This window comes from Mustela nigripes, chromosome 15 (genome assembly GCF_022355385.1).
Source record: "Mustela nigripes isolate SB6536 chromosome 15, MUSNIG.SB6536, whole genome shotgun sequence".
NCBI classification, from domain to species: domain Eukaryota; kingdom Metazoa; phylum Chordata; class Mammalia; order Carnivora; family Mustelidae; genus Mustela; species Mustela nigripes.
Window position 1 is genome coordinate 22,180,354 of NC_081571.1, and position 15,548 is coordinate 22,195,901.

Below are 15,548 nucleotides of genomic sequence, written 5' to 3' on the forward strand. Positions count from 1 at the left end.
AAAATCACAGGGGACTAATAAAACTAGCTGAAGCTGATGAAGAGAGGCCAGGTCCAAAAAACCAGAGCGGTTTCCACAGACCTAGCCAAGAGGGTCCTTGGCTTCGCACAGGATAGAAATCAAATGGGAGCTGAAGAAAGGTGAGAGCAGTTTACTGAAGCCCTAGAGAGAGCAAATAAAGACAGAGCATCTGGGAGCCTCAAAAAGGAAAAGGAGCACATGCCTCATGTTTACTTAGGGTCTGGAATTTTTACTGAGGATGGTGGTCTGCGGCATGTGTCCTCTCAGACATCCAGGAACTGGTTGAACAGGGAGGTGTGGTCAGGTGGCCTCCACAAGTCACTCACACCCTGGAGCCAGGGGTCTTGGCATCAAGGTGTCTCGAGTCAGCAGCCTTGAACCATGACGATCTCTCCCACACACTCCTTAGATGTTCTCTATTGGGCTGAAGACCCTTACATGAAGGCATGTGTAAGGGGGGAGGGGGTGCAGGTCCCAGCAAGAAGAGAAGCAGGAAAAGCAGCAAAGGGAAAACAAACAACAGCTTTTTCTTTCATGGGGTGCCTTCGGTTTCCCTATCTTACAGAGATTTTTAAAACCCCTGCTCTCTCGGGCAGTCCCAGGAGCTTGAATTAATTCACTCAATCCTGCTAAAACATCCATGAATTAGGTGCTATGACCATGCCCATTTTAGAGATGAGGAAAGCAAGGCTTGGCGTTCTTTCATAGTCCCATCATTCTCCCCGCTCCTTCCCCTTCTCCCTTTCATCTTCCTACTAGAACACTAGCTGCAGTAGGTTTTCGGTTAATCCGTTTTGGCCAGTCTGCCCTGGCTTATGTCGGTTGCTCTGGCCTACACAGTGAAAGCACCTACTTTCACTTCTTTTTTAATTTTAGGAAAAAACACATAACATGAAATTTACCACCTTAACCAGGTTTTTTGTTGTTGTTTTAGGAGTTTGGGAGACTCCACGCCCAATTTAGGGCTTGAACTCATGACCCTGAGATCAAGAATCGCATGCTCTCCAGACTGAACCAGCCAGGTGCTCCCCCATCTTAACCGTCTTTAAATTTACTTTTATTTTTAGTTTTTTTTAAAGTTTCATTTATGTATTTTGAGAGAGAGAGCGAGCAAGCAAAAGCAAGGGGTACAGCAGGCCTAGAGGGAGAAGCAGACCTCCCCCGGAACCAAGCAAGGAGCCCAGGACCCTGGCATCACGACCCGAGCAGAAGGCAGACGCTTAATGACTGAGCCATCCAGGCACCCCTTACCTTTACTTTTAAAGAGTCCCAGTGTAGACTATAAATTATCTGATCAGACTTCTCTACTGTAACTGTTTACTTCCCTGCCTCCATGAGCAGGCTGTGAGCTTTTGGAGAACAAAACTGGGTGTCCTGTGATGTTGTGCTCACAACCCAGCAGGGTGCCAGGCAGACAGTAAGTAAATGTTTAATAAGTGAACAAATGAATGAGTGTTATTCTAAAATCTCTCTTGGTTGACTTTCATTTTACAGAGGGAGTTCTGCCCTCTACCAGGTTCAGAATTTGAAACTTGTAAACTGTTGCTGAAGCATCTGAGACAGAGAATGTAACTAGAAAAAGAGCCGTGGTCTACAGCACGCTGTAAATATGTGTTGCTGCACAAAGAACAGTCATTTACCCACCAGTGGGCCGCCACAGGAGACACTGGCTGCAAGGAAACGTGCGTGGGCTTATAAATATTTGGACAGATTCACAAGACTGGAATAAAGAATAATAATAAAAACAAAGAAACTACCTAAAGAAGGGTCTCAAAACATAGAGAAGAAAGTCAAGGGCTCCAGTTAAACATTATTTTAAAATTGGGGCACCTGGGTGGCTCAGTTGTTAAGCGTCTGCCTTAGGCTCAGGTCATGATCCCAGGATCCTGGGATGGAGCCCCACATAGGGCTCCCTGCTCAGCAGGAGGCCTGCTTCTCCTTCTCCCACTCCCCCTGCTTGTGTTACCTCTCTTGTTGAGTCTCTGTCAAATAAATAAAATCTTTTAAAAAATTTTTCAAATATTATCTTTAGGGATGCTAATATTGCAAAGCTCAGTGCCGTCAGCGTATGGCCTCCTGGAGTGAATCAGAACACAAATGTGCTCTGAGTTAATCCTTCACCTTTGTGAAGAGGAAAATAATAACCCCAATTTCAGTGCAATTTTACCAAACTAAAATGCCATATTTAATATGAAGCTAAACATCGCATCCTTCCCTCCCTCCCTTTCTCTCTGTCTCTCTCTCACACACACCTCCAATGTTCTACATTAAGTACAACGGAGCAAAAATATATAAACAAAATTAAGAAAAACGGATGGAAGGAAGTGTGGTTTTTACTGATTTAAAAACAGAAAATCCCACCACCTCACTCACTGGGGCGGACCAATGTCCTACCCCTGAAGTTCTGTTTTGGTTTGGTTTTCCAGACTCCCCAGATTTTTGAGTCACTACGTGGCCACTCCAGAACCAATCTAATCCTCTCTGTATTTTTCCAGATGGCAACTGTCATCTGGGCCTGAGGAAACCCAAAAGGACCAATCTGGCCAGCCATCACACTGCGTACTTCAAAACTCCCTGAGAGCTAAGGCAGCTGCCACTTCATTATTTGTAACTCTGTTTAAGATACAAAGTCCAAAAGATATCTTCTATGCAAAATAGTCTTAATTGTTTTAAAGGCGGCTATTTCCCAGGTAAACAAAGTCCATTAACTCTTCGGGATTTAGTGAAGAGTATTGCGGAGCTATTAATGTTCTTGCACTGAACCCGTGGGGCCCTCAGACTATCCAAGGTGTGTGTCTGCCAAATGCAGGAAGGGAGGAGGGAATGAGAGGAGACAGATCTGATTTTGCAGCAGGAATCCCATGCCTTATCCAGAGAAAATAAATTTCTCTAAATCACTTTAACTTTAGTAAACACACTGAAGCCAACAGGACTAGATGACCACGTTTTAGATGGAAGGGACATTCTAACCTAACAGGACAAGGCAAAGGGCACAGGGCCTGGCCCACAGGGAAGTGAGAAAAGAGGAGAGCCAGAGTCAGGAGAGGAAGTGGATGAGCTAAGTGTGTACCAACCTCCCCTCTTGAAAGGTACGCTCACAGGGTGAAAGAAGAAAGAAGGCCTCCACCATGCTTCCCATTTAGGATTCTGGGAAAAGACTGCCTCGCTGGCCCCACCACACCAATTGGGTCCGGTAAGTCCCATGAGAGTCAACCATGTGCTACAGCAAAATCAGAGAAAACAATGGCTGGGATTGATCTTTTTACCTCCATGGCCCTGGCTTTTGTTTTTCTTCCATGAGACCCAAAAAATCCTGCCTGAACAGGGTGAGACAGAAGTGAACTGATGCAGATGGGGTGCGGTGGGTGGAGGGTCATGGGAGTGCCTGGTAAGGGGAGAGGTGACGCCACTACAAAGCCGGCAGGGGACCAGATCACCAGGCCAAGAGCTGGCTGAAGGATATGGCAGAGGCCCAGAGGGGAAGCATGGCCACGAGAGCCAGAGTGAAGGGGAGCCTGCCAGGAGCACTACCAGGCATGACGGAGCATGACAAGCAAAACAGGAGCTCAACCAGCAAGAGTTTTCAGCAGCAAACTCCAGGGAGGGGCGTCATCCCTCAGCCATCTCCAGGCCAGGCAACAGGCCAGAGCAGCTGCTTCCTGGCCGAGCCAAAAGGGATCGGAGGTTACCAGGTGGGTTTCCAGACCCCGTCCAGCCCCCCAACCCAGCACCCCCTCCCCCGACCCCGGCGCCATGTGAATGAGGACTATGGTGGAAAGGAAGTATAAAAATCAGAGCACTTTACATGTTGAAAATGGACCATTTACCTAAAAAAATTTGAATTGTTGCATCAGACTAAGTTTACTAGATTACACTACATTTAAGCTGTTCCCCCTAACCACTTCCCCAGTGGGAAGGGGCTTGTAAGGAGGAGCAGCCCAAATGATTCAAAAATAAGGAGTTCTTCTCTCTGCCTTTAAGTCCCATAAGTAACCAGTTTCTTCTCACCCTTAGTTCTGACTGCCCACAGCATGAGACAGAGTGAGGAAAATAGTCCCCCGTCCTATGTAATGGCCCTCGCGGTCCCATTATTTAATTGTGGAAGGGCCAGGGAGAGAACCTCCACTCAACACCTTCCGGAGTTCCTCTTTATTTGCCTGCTGGGAAAGGGGGAAGAAGAACATCCTGTGAGGAACGACCCAACAGACAGAGCTGAGAGAGAAAGGAAAGGCCAAGAAAAAAAATGAGGCACCATTTCTTTTTTCCGACATTGCACTCTGCAGCTCACCCTTACGGTAGTTTTTTTTTTTTTTTTTTTTAAGATTTTATTTATTTATTTATTTATTTGACGAACAGAGATTACAAGTAGGCAGAGAGGCAGGCAGAGAGAGAGAGAGAGGAGGAAGCAGCCTCCCTGCTAAGCAGAGAGCCCGATGTGGGGCTCGATCCCAGGACCCCGAGATCATGACCTAAGCTGAACGCAGTGGCTTTAACCCACTAAGCCACCCAGGCGCCCCCATTATGGTACATTTTTAAAGAGGCAAAAGGCATCCCATATTTTGTTCACTTCTCTAGCCTTACCAAAGGTGGACAAGCTCCCGCCATCTTGTGACAGCAGCCTGTGCTTACTCCTCTTCAACACACCCTCTCTCAGCACTCACAATGGCGACAGGCAGGGAGGAGGCACCCCAAGCCTTTATTGTTCACCTCTGGCAAGCCTCCCATCTTCTGCAACTGTGAAGTTCTGTGCTCAGGGAAATTCCAGCAACACTGTATGAGAACGGGGATTAGTCATGGGCTGACGCTGTACCCTAACAGTGAAGGTTTGAGGTAGGTCATGAGCGACAGCAACAGGTATGTTTACTTTATTCAAGGTAAACAGGCCACAGACACTCTCCCACAGGAAACCCTTCAGACCTCTACTGATGACTTCAAGATCCATTCATTCTCTGTAAATCATGAACTTCTCCAGGGCAGAGACCAGATTCTACATCTGGACTGACTCCACCTATTCATTCATCCATCCACCTACATGGGCATTCACAAAACTAACTTCAGTGACACAGGCTGCCAAATCCCACGGTGATACACAGCAGAACAAGCTACGGTCCCTGCCCTCAGGAAGCTCAGAAGCTGGTAGCAGAGCACCACACTGTCAACTCTTACTTTATTATAAATACCACAGAGCGAGAGACAAACCGCCCATTAGGCTACAGCAAACTTCTACTAATGAGGTAATGCGAAATAACACGGTGCTAGCACACAGTCAGTGCCCAAAAATATATTATCTTTCCTATGCTCTCTTTACGGATACTCTTAAGGCAGTGCTGCCAAAATGTGGCACCAAACCCAGGGGCCCCAGGGTCACAAGGCAAAATACTGCTGAACTTGTAGAGTGCTTCTCACTTGTGCTTCAGAGGCATCGCAAATTTTGGCATCAAAGTGTATTTCTACATCAGCTGAGGTGTGATTGCTCTCTTCATAAAAAGAGTTTTATTTCTACAGTCAGTCCAAGGCTGCTGAGTGAATAAATGGAGGTGAAATTAACAGTAAATAGAAACACGGGTAGCTTCATCGTTTTTGAATCAAGCTTCTTTTAAGTATTACAAAGACTTAAGAGCTTTTTCTATTTAACAACTAGATAAGAAAAAAAAACCAGTAAGCCAAACATACTAGCCTGGAAATTTAAGGCCTAAAAAGTTAGGCTACTTCTCAAATAAATCAGGCTATGGACACATTTCTTGAAATTTCTGGAGATTCAACCCACCATTTTTGCTAAGGTGGCAGGGGAGATTTTTTTTCTACTCCACCCCACCCCACCCCCCGATCCTAGGAGAAAGGCCTGTCTTCCTCCATCCCAAGAAATCTAAGAACGTGAAACATTAGCTCATGCATGTGAAGACAGGGTGGAAAAGAGCTGAATCCTTCAGGGAAGAAAAAGAAAATGACTCAGGGAAGCAGGGGCAAAAGGCAGAAAGACCAAAGGGAGGAGAAACTCCACCATGCTCAGAAGAGGACAACTTCACACTACTCACACTATACTAAATGACAGGATATCACAATAGTAAAGAACTCTGTACTTGAACATCATGTGTACAGAAGACTGTCTAAAAAGATTTCCTTTCTGTTGATGGAATGTATCTTCCCTGTCAGACAAACCCAAACACACCTAAAGAGTTACTGCTATAGGGATGCCTGGATGGCTCAGTCATTAAGCATCTGCCTTTGGCTCAGGTCATGATCCCAGAGTCCTGGGATTGAGCCCCTCATTGGGCTCCCTGCTTCTCCCTCTCCCTTTGCTGCTCACCCTACATGTGTTTTCTCACTCTCTCTGTCAAATAAATGAATAAAATCTTTTTAAATTTTTTAAAAAATAAAGCGTTACTGCTATAATATACATCCCTGAGGGGCACCTGGGTGGCTCAGTCACTTAAGCATCTGCCTTTGGCTCAGGTCATGATTTCAGGGTCCTGGGTTCGAGCTCAGCAGGGAGACTGCTTCTCCCTCTTCTTCTGTCCCTCCCCCTTGCTCATGTTCTCCCACTCTTGCACCCTCTCTCTTGCAAATAAATAAAATCTTTAAAAAATAAAATAAGAGGCACCTGAGTGGCTCAGGCAGTAAAACGTTTGCCTTCGGCTTAGGTCATGATCCCAGGGTCCTGGGACTGAACCCCACATTAGGCTCATGCTAATGAGCTCATGCTCATGCTCTCTCTCACTTTGCACTCTCTCTCTCTCAAATAAGTAAATCTTAAAATAATTTTTAAATAAAAATAAAAATAAAACAAATAAAATAGAATGCATCTCTGATAGCTACCCTAAGTAGGAATTTTTTTATTAAATTTTATTAAACAGATTAAGGCCTCACTAAGTTAGAATTTTATAAAAATACACCAAAAGCCCCACAGAAATTTCCTTTATAATAAACACTTTCTTTATAGATATAGTTAGAATCAGTAACTTAGGGGGAGGTGGTTTTCAAAATATTTAAGAAACATTTTCATAAAGTCTTACTTTAAAAGTATCTACATACAGACAAATCCCTTTAACTTCCACAGGTTTGATACAGTGATACAAAATCAACAAATGGCCTGCTGATTCAATTAATATGCAAGACATTCCATACATATTTTTTAAGAAATTCACAAGCTGAGTATAAATTACCTGTAAAAAGGAAAGGCCTGGTAACACTATAACTATGTGCCAGGCACTGTTCTAGAAGCTCACCTCATAGGACCCCTCTGAAGGGCTGTGACAGCCATTAAGGTGCTCACAGTACTCGGATTCTCCTCCGTCTAGGCACATTAGAATGACACTTCCCGACCTCCTTAAATTCAGGCATGACCATGGGGCTTGCTTTAATTCATGAAGTGAAAGTGGAAGTGATGTGTGTCACTTCTGGGAAGAAGTCTTGAAAAGCCAGCAAAGGTTCTGCCAAGCCGGTTCCTCATCCTGGTGAGCAGTGATACTCAAGCTGGTGGAGCCTCTCGGACCACCAGCTCTGTCACAAAAGCACACAGAAAACTCTCAATTGTCACAGACGAGGACTGACAAATAATTCTTTTTGACGTAAACCCCGAAGTTTGGAGGCTGTCTGTTATTATAATCTAGCCTACCCTGACTCATAGGAGGTAGCTGAAAAAACATTTTCTCCCAATTCTGTCATTTAGACTGTTAATCTAGATTGTTTTCTTCTTACACACCATTTCCTCCTCTACCACTCCCAGAAAGCAACCCATAAAAATCACTATCTGCATTTTGACATTTTTATGGAACCAAAAATTTATTATCTCCCTTTAAAAAAAAAAAAAATTCTGCTTTTAAAAGAGTTGTTAGCAACTTTTAAAAATGGCAATTCAGGGGCGCCTGGGTGGCTCAGTGGGTTAAAGTCTCTGCCTTCGGCTCAGGTCATGGTCTCAGGGTCCTGGGGTCAAGCCCCACATCGGGCTCTCTGCTTGACAGGGAGCCTGCTTCCTCCCTCTCTCTCTGCCTGCCTCTCTGCCTAATTGTGATCTCTGTCAGTCAAAATAAATAAATAAATAAATAATAAAAATCTTTATTAAAAAAAAAAAGGCAATTCATTCTTACAAAATACACACACACACACGATTTGCCCCTACATAAGTTTCAAATAATATCTATGTATAAAAAGTGAAAAATCATCACTTTTCTTACCCCAATTCTTTTATGTGCATAAATAGATTCACTTTTTTAAGAAACAGAGATGTCACAAAAATAATCTACAAAATAATATGTATATTATTTGCCTACTTAATAGTCCACAGACAGCCTGCCAGTTAGTAATTACATTGTGTGGCTATAACATAATTTATTTTACCATGTCCCTACTGATGGACGTTTTGGCTCATCCCACATTTCTAGTTCATTGCAATGCTACAATAAACACCCTTGTAAAATCATACTACTATTTCTGTAAAATTTATCCCAAGAAATGGACCTGCTCAAAGGATATGAACATGTTGCATTTTGACAGGTACTGCCAAACTGCTCTCCAAAATGACTGTATCAGGATGCCTGGCTGGCTCAGTTGACAGAGCATGTGACTCTTGATTTTAGGGTCGTGTTCAAGCCCCACATTGGGCATGGAGCCTACTTAAGAAAAAAAAAAAAAGATGGTATCAATCCAACAGGACAACCAATAGTATATGAAAGTGCCTTCTCTCTTGATCTTACAAAACTGGTTATTATCAATTTTTAAAAATATCTATCAAGTGGGATTACAAAAAAATGGTGTTTTAGCACTTAATTTATATTGCTTTTATTATTTTTTTTCCAGCTTTTTTTGACTATCTGTATATTTTCTTCAGGGAAATGTGTGCCTGTCCATATTTTTTAATTAAGTTGTGTTTTTATTCCTTATTTATAGATGCTTTTTATCTATTACAAATATTAAGACTCTTAAATCTATGTCAGAAGTACTTTCCACAAGTCTTCATTTATGAATGCTGGGTTCCAACACACAGATTTTTTTAAATTAATATGTTTAAATTTGTCAAAATTTCTCATTATAATATCTGGGTTTCAAGATAAAGTCCTTTAAATTCATTCCAAGCTTAATAGGTTGACTGTAAGAACACTTCCACAAAGAATATAATTAATCCTGCTTTTTTGGCTCTTTAAATCCACGCTGAACTTACTTTATTCTTTAATATAAATGTGTATATGATATGTCTCTCTGAATGCTAAGGATTAAGTAAGATAATGCCTCCAAAGCAACCAGCACTACACCCAGTATGCAGCTAGGTTTTCAGTAAATATGCCTTTATTAAAATTCCTCTGAGTCCCATTAGTTTAGAAACAGACACATAATTCTTTCCAAAATACTTTACATCAGAATTCCAATTGTGTTCAGGGCGAGGACACGTTCTGCCAAAACAAGCCCATTTCCCAGCCTTGTGGACAACGAGGGGTGGCAGTAGGACACAGTTCTGGTTAATGCGATGTAAGCGGAAGTCACCGAACTGAGCTTCCAGGAAGCTCCTTGAAAGAGAACAGGAGCAGCTGGTATCTGCCTTTCGCCATCTGCCCTCCCTCTTCTTCCTGCCTGGAAGGCAGATGCAATGCTGGCTGGAGAGCAGCCATCTTGAGATTTCAAACTGACAACATCACTAGAGTGGCTGAAGGGGTCTTTGATGGTTTTGACCAATCCTGGAATGCCCACCTCTGTATTTCTCATTACAAGAGGAAAATAACCCCTTTAACTAGTCTGTGACAGTAATTCTCTGTTTTCTGCCAACTGCAGCAGAATATAATATCTAAATGCCATGTCATGGTTCACCCAACATCTTCATACAGATTTTGAAGCATTCTTTCCATTTTCGTGGCTTGAGTTGGTCCTTTGAACATAAGTTATGCTGGTTTGAAGGGCAAGTTCTCCATTCACAGATACATTAATTTAAAGAGGAGAAATCAAATCATTAAGCATTTCAAGTAGAAATCCAAGTGCACCCTAAGGAAAAATCAGTAATCAGCAACATATGGTGTCACCTGTGCTAATCCTGGTGTTAAATCACCCTTATCAGGACACCACACAGCTCATTTTAGTTGTGAAGTAAAATCTTAGGAACAAAAGAGATCTTTAAGGAAAAAAAAATTACGGCATTGGAGGAATTCTTAGTAATTATACAAGACTGAATTTTTATTTTGCCATTAATTCCCAAAAATATGGGCTCACTTTTAGTTTTAAATAAATTAAGAATTAAGAAGATATCCCAGTAGGTACCCAGAGAAAGCCCCACCATCTAGCTTCCCTAGATTAGGGAAGAAAAGAACAAGCTGAAGGCATTATTTAACAAATACTGCTTCAGAATTCTTACTGATACGGTTACCTACTTTGCTACCAGAGGAACAGTCGCAAAATACTGGTCCTCTTTCAGTCCTCTCACTTAAGCTAGCCAGTCCTCTGAGCCTGAAGAAGCAGCCAAGGGCTGAGGGAAGACAGACTGTACCCCCCACAGCAGTCCTCTCCTCCAGCACAGCAGTCTCTTCAACTGGGCAAAGAAGAGGTGGGGGCCAGACTGTAACTATCTCCAGGAGACTGGAGTCCTCCTTCCTGCACCCGCCTATCAGCCACCACTGGCTCCACCAAGAATACTGGTCTTGTAAAAAAAAAAAAAACACTAACTTTCACCCAGCAAGTATCTTCTACATGGCACTGAATATTTTTAATTGAATTCCTCAACTGTAAATAAACTCCCTTACTCAAACTGAACACTGTCCTGATAGTCCTCTGTAATAAGAAGCAATGTACCACATACTACTGGTCACCGTCTCTTTACCTTCTATCCATAGTGGGGGAAGGGGGAAGGCAGATGAAACAAAAAGCAGATGGAATGCAGAGAGAAAGTCAACAAAGAATGGCAGTGCAAAGAACATCATGTATATGGTCAACCATAAGTTTTCCTATCAGCCAATGGTACAGCTTCTAAAGTAAGACATAGAGCCCCTTCTCCCATTCAATCCATAAATTGGTCAGTTGCCATTTTAATCTATTTATAAATAAACCATCCCACTTCTCAACACTTAACATAATTTTTCAAATATATGTCCACACACTTAGGCAGAGGTCAACGAACTTTTTGAAATATATTCACAAAACAATTTTAAAAATTACTTTAGTTATAAAAGAACATCTCTTCAAGTTGTTAATTTGTAAATAAAGTTCTCATTTAGGCCAGCCAAGTTAAGAAAAGTAGGTAACCGTATCAGTAAGAATTCTGAAGCAGTATTTGTTACAGGTAATTAATCACCAAATAATTAGGAACTGTCTAGAATGTATTCCAAACACAAATACCTAAGGGTCCCTCCCAAGTACGGAGGCAGGACTATTCATAGAGAGGCTACACTGGGGAACAGGAAGACCACCAGGGAAGGAATCAGAGTATGTGTTGTAATTCTCCTAGCTTCCATAGTGAGTTCACTGTCTAGTAATGGTCATTCCATGTAGAGCTCTGAGTCTGCACCTTGTTGCCGGTACAACGGCAGTAACTGTACCAATTATCAGTTAGCATGCCTTCAACTGGAATAAGAAAAACTTATTCTCTGGTAACAAGAAGTCAGCAGTGCGGCAGCTCCAGGGCTAGCTAATTTGGTAGCTGGTTCTTTCCGTCTTTTTCTTCCACTCTAGTACGCTTTCAACTTACTGTTAGGACACCTTTCCCTTTAGTCACAAGACTGCCATAACAGCTCCCAGTGGTCAAATCCAGTCATGACCAAAAGCAGCAGAAAAATCGGGGATGTTTCTTTCCTGTGTGTCCCTTTCAAACAGGGAACAAACTTTTCCCACATGTACCCTTACCCCCAGCAGACTTCCCTTCTTAGATCACTAGCCGGAACAGGGTCGCATGCCCATTCCTAAACTAGTCCCTGGCAGAAGGAATGAGCTTATTGTGATAGGCTTAGACTATTCAGGATTTAGTCCTAAGTTACATGAGGTAGGGGTAGACACCTGAACAAAAAAATTGGGGTTCAATGAGCCAGAAAGAATAAAGTAGACAACTGGGCGAATAACCAGCAGGGTCAGGAAGCCCTTACTCTTCATAGTACTGAGGAAGGACCAAATGATAGAGCATGAAAAAATCTGTAAAGTACAAAATGCCGTACAGATGTTAAGAGATTATTATTTACTCAAGAAGCATGTTGTATATTAAGGAAATAATAGCTTCCCATAATCTTTGTGATGAAACAGATTCACTGAACAGGTTATTCTTTTTCAAAAAATCACAAAAGAGTAAACTATAATGACCATCATTCAAACCGTAAGGATAAATGTGAGGTTTTGAACTACTATGAATATATGCATTTTTCAAATATATGCAGATTGGTGATATGAAGCATCAGCAATAGGTTTTACAGCCAATATATTCTTCCAGCCTATAATTAACAAATATTTTCTGAGCATCTACTATGAGGTCCTATTCTAAGCACTGAGGATACTGTAGTGAACAATGCAAAATCCCTGCCATGTTGGTGCTTATAGAACCACACTTAACTGCGTAACTACTTTTGGAGAAAAGCATTCTTAATCACCAACATATGTTAAATTCAAGTTATCAGAATATGCAAAATTTTTAATTAACTATAATAACTTCAGTTTTTGTTTACATCTCCACACCACCCACAAATAAAACCATGAATCTTGGGGGAGGGGGGAATGGACAGGTGCTCACCAACAGAAGAAAGGATGTGTTAACCAGATTCTTCTTTGTTGCTTTTTTCCCTCAATTCTGGATGAATGCCCAAAAGCAAAGCCATGTTTCAGCTATCACTTCCGAAAATGAAAATGATACTTGCAAAGGGCAGAGCTAAAATAGCATCAATATCTATAGTCTAAAAACAATCAAACACACACAAGATATAATCTGAGAATCCTGAGAACAACCTACATGTTTTCCATGATTGCTGTCCACTAACAGTAGACAGTATACTCTGACAGATTGACATTATACTCTGTACTTTTTACATTACACATTATACTTCATATTTTTTGACGTTATAAAGGAATCTTACAAGTAAATTCACACCAATCCTTACCAAGCAAGATAAATGATGTTACTGGATGCAAAAAGGCTAGTTGCCTTATTTTTTTATCTGCAAAATTAGAATTCAATGATACCAAGGAATCATACAAATTAGAAATGGGAATGAAACTGATGTACTTAAGCAAATATTCATCACATGAGTTCTAATTAAAAGAATTTTCTCTAGTAATTTCATACAATAAATACATAATACTTACGCACATTTATTTGAGGGGGGAGAAACTCTGTATTTCCTAAACAAATGAGTATTTAGCAAAGCTTTTTTTTTTTTTTAAGATTTCATTTATTTATTTGACAGAGATCATAAGTAGGCAGAGAGAAAGGGAAGCAGGCTCCCTGCTGAACAGAGAGCCCCAAGCAGGGCTGATCCCAGGACCCTGGAATCATGAGCTGAGGGGAGGGCAGAGGCTTTAACCCACTGAGCCACCCAGGCACTCCTAGTAGAGCTTTTTAATGATTCACTTAGCTCCTTCAGAGATTCACTCAAAGCTGTATCAAATTTGCTCTTTTTACTGAGAAATATAAATGATTTCCTATATCTGTTTTCAAACAGAAGGCATTTTAAGTGCCTTACTTTGTGTTAACCAAGGTACCAATCCCGCCCCCTCACCATTCCCATTATTGTGTGCAACACACAAAGTGGCAACCAAATGATATACTCATTACTCTTCCCTAAACTTTGCTTTTTTTTCTTACTTCCCAAATCCCTGAGACTCTGTATCCATATACAAATTACCAATGGAAAGAATTAAGAGAATTGGCTCTTTGGCCAAAGAAAGCCAAACAAGGCCAGGGAAAGAGGGAGAAGCAAAACACCAAAGGTGACACAACTCTTAATCCAACTCAGAAGACATTCACAGCAATCACCTGCTTGAGGTGAGAGATACCCTTTCTACCCACGCATATCCATCCTCATGCATTCACCACCCCACCGCAGAAACTGGCCAAATCTTTCTTATAGCAGGAACTCATATTTGCCAATTTTAGTGCTACCCTCTGGGCTTGATTGGGTAGAAGTCAAAAACGACAAGAATTCTATGTGCCTAGAATTCAGTTCCATCTTTGACTAATAAGCAGTGATCAGAAAGGACTCCTGTGGGGCACTGACAAGAGAATAGACTAACAACTAGACCTTCGGGGCTTGCTCTAACAACTTCCCTTAGAATCAATTCAGCTTTTAAAGATGAAGATGGGGTTGCCTAATACAACATATAATGAATGGATGTCTGTACTTTACACCTCAGCACACTGAGGCAATCTCTCTGAGAGATTTTTCAAGGTAACAGACAAATGTCTTTTCAAACACCACTTTTTCTTTTCATCACCTTTATGACATTCTTCTTAAAATATTTTCCTATGTTCTTAAACACTTTTTATGCCTTAATTATAGATATCCCAGGAGCTACAGTCTTACACACAGATTGATTTTTCTAACACTAAATGTCCCAAACTCTTGGTTTTCAGTTCTTATATCCACCTCCTATAATTTTTCTAAGGTCAACTGTCAATGCTCAATTTATTATTAGGAATAACCTAATTAGCTCTTTTCACAGTCCTAATATTCGGAGGGCCAGATGATCAAGTTTATTAGTGTTCTGTCCAAACTAAGCAGTGGCAAATGAAAAGTCAGAATACTGTTTACCTCTTGCCGGCTGTAATCAGCACCGAGGTTCTTTGGAGAAGCCAACAGTATTAAATGTCTTGACATGGATTTCTTTTCAATACTGCAGTTAACTATCGATTTATGCTTTATGTTCTTTCTGAATATTTCATAAAAGAGAGTTAAAATTCTATAGGCAAAGAATTGAATGGGAAAATACAGCTTTCCCCTCTCACTCCAGCATGCATGCACACCAACATTCATTAAGGTAGTAATTCAATTGCTGAAATTATATTTGTAGATAATAGCCAATAGCATCTGCAGAAGCTGCTTCATTCAGCATTATTTGTGGCAGAGGAAAAGAAAAGAGAAACGGAAGCAAACAACATCCAAAAACACGTGAAAACAACCTAAATGTTCCCTAAAAGGGTATGTAAAATAAATTATGGTACTGAATGAAATCAATCACTCTATTCTGATAAGAAAATATCCAAAGATACATTTAATTAAATAAGCAAGCTTGCAACTACCCAAGAATACGTTTAATTAAATAAGCAAGCAACATACAAAGGCTGGGTATGATCATATTTATACAAAATGAGAAAATGAATGTGACTACTACTTTTTTTTTAAGATTTTATTTATTGAGCTAGAGAGAGTGAGGGAGATCATGAGCAAGGGGGCAGGATAGAGGGGGGAGCCCAAAACAGGGCTCGATCCCAGGACCCTGGAATCATGACCCGAGCTGAATGCAGATGCTTAACCAACTGAGCTATCCACGCACCCCGAATGTGACTATTTCTGAAGAAATGCAGAAAAAAATGTTAGTGGTATCCCAGAGGACATGGGAAGAAATTATCTAAAATA

At 41.3% G+C, this 15,548-nt stretch overlaps 1 protein-coding gene across 4 annotated transcripts in view; it reads right to left on the bottom strand.

Annotated features, from left to right (window-relative positions):
* Positions 1-15,548, bottom strand: part of WDFY2 (WD repeat and FYVE domain containing 2) — a 182,004-nt gene that overhangs the window by 138,493 nt on the left and 27,963 nt on the right. The window contains exon 1 of one of the 4 annotated variants that reach the window (XM_059378349.1): positions 4,603-4,720. The exons of the other annotated variants lie outside the window; for them this stretch is intronic. The gene's annotated coding sequence lies outside the window, so the exon portion shown is untranslated. Of the gene's footprint in view, positions 1-4,602; positions 4,721-15,548 lie in introns of those variants that run through there. 4 annotated transcript variants of the gene reach the window in all.